The sequence below is a fragment of the Myotis davidii genome, unplaced genomic scaffold, assembly GCF_000327345.1.
Source record: "Myotis davidii unplaced genomic scaffold, ASM32734v1 scaffold120, whole genome shotgun sequence".
In the NCBI taxonomy this organism is placed as follows: domain Eukaryota; kingdom Metazoa; phylum Chordata; class Mammalia; order Chiroptera; family Vespertilionidae; genus Myotis; species Myotis davidii.
In genome coordinates, this window is record NW_006294778.1 from 3,473,109 (window position 1) to 3,474,403 (window position 1,295).

Consider the following 1,295-nt stretch of genomic DNA (forward strand, 5'->3'; position numbering starts at 1 on the left):
AAACCAGGATTCCACTTCCTAGAAATGTGCTCTATTTTTTTTATTGTGTATGAATTGTTGACTGACTGAGATCAAAAGCATCCCACAAGTAGTACAACATTGTACAAAGTTAATGGAGCATTTCTGGTTTCTTTACTTATTTATTATTTTTCTTGCGCTTTTAATAATATCAGATGCCAGAAATCTGGGAAGGTGATGGGTAAAAACCCTAACATTCACCTTCCCCTTAAGCTCATTAGGTGTAAGTTTTAGGGGAATCAGGGAAAGGGAATGTGGATAAGGAGCACAAAGGGGGTTCTGGTGATTTGTGGTCCTAGAAGTGGAGCCCCTGTGGGGGTGTTAGGTCTTGATGAATGTATGTATTGCTGGTTCCAGGAACAGGATGGTCAGCCTTATGAAACCGGTCAATCGGTGATCGGGTGTGTGTCATGTCATCCCCGTGTTTCTCAGACCTAATGGATCCTGGTGGCGAGGCGTGGAAGTTCCGGGCTGGGTTAGAAGTCTCTTTGTTCTTGCCGGGTCATCTGAGAACAGATTGGCAAAGATTAAAACTTCAATAAAGCTCCTTCCTATTGAAGTTATAAGGAAACTAGTGGCCTGGTGCATGAAATTCATGCACATTAAAAGGGGATTAATTAGAGGAAATATTTTAATATTGCTATTTGCGCTTTCTCTATAATAGAAGTGTCAGGGATGAAAGAAAATTAATAAAATGTATATGAAAATCTTCCTCCTGTCAGAGTCTGGGGCGAGCCATGGGAACCAGAGTCAAGTCCCCGCCCATCCACATGCACCTTGAAATTGCGTGATACCCAGACCCGGCCAGCCCCACCCCCATTGGGCTAGATCCAGACCCAGTCGGCCCCACCCCCTTCAAGCCCTGCCAGGTGGGGAGTGCGGCCTCAGGTCACCTGGCCTGGCACCAGGGTGGGGGTCGAGGCCTGAGTTCTTCTGGCCCAGGCTGGGGCAAGGGACACGCCTTGAGGTCCCCATCAAGCCCTGCCAGGCGGGGGGCATGGTCTCAGGTGTGCTGGCCCGGTGCTGGGGTGTGGGGTGTGGCCTGAGTTCCCCCATCAAGCCCCGCTGGGTGGGGGGTGGGGCACAGCCTGAGGTCCCCCATCAAGCCCTGCTGGGCAGGGTTGCAGCCTGAGGTCCCCCAGCCCAGCACTGGGGCAGGGGGACGCACCTTGAGGTCTCCTGTCAAGTTCGGCCAGTCAGAGGGCGTAGCCTCAGGTCCCTGCTGATTGCTCGTTAAGGCTCGTTATGGGAACTTGGCCTCCGCTGTGGGTGCAGGC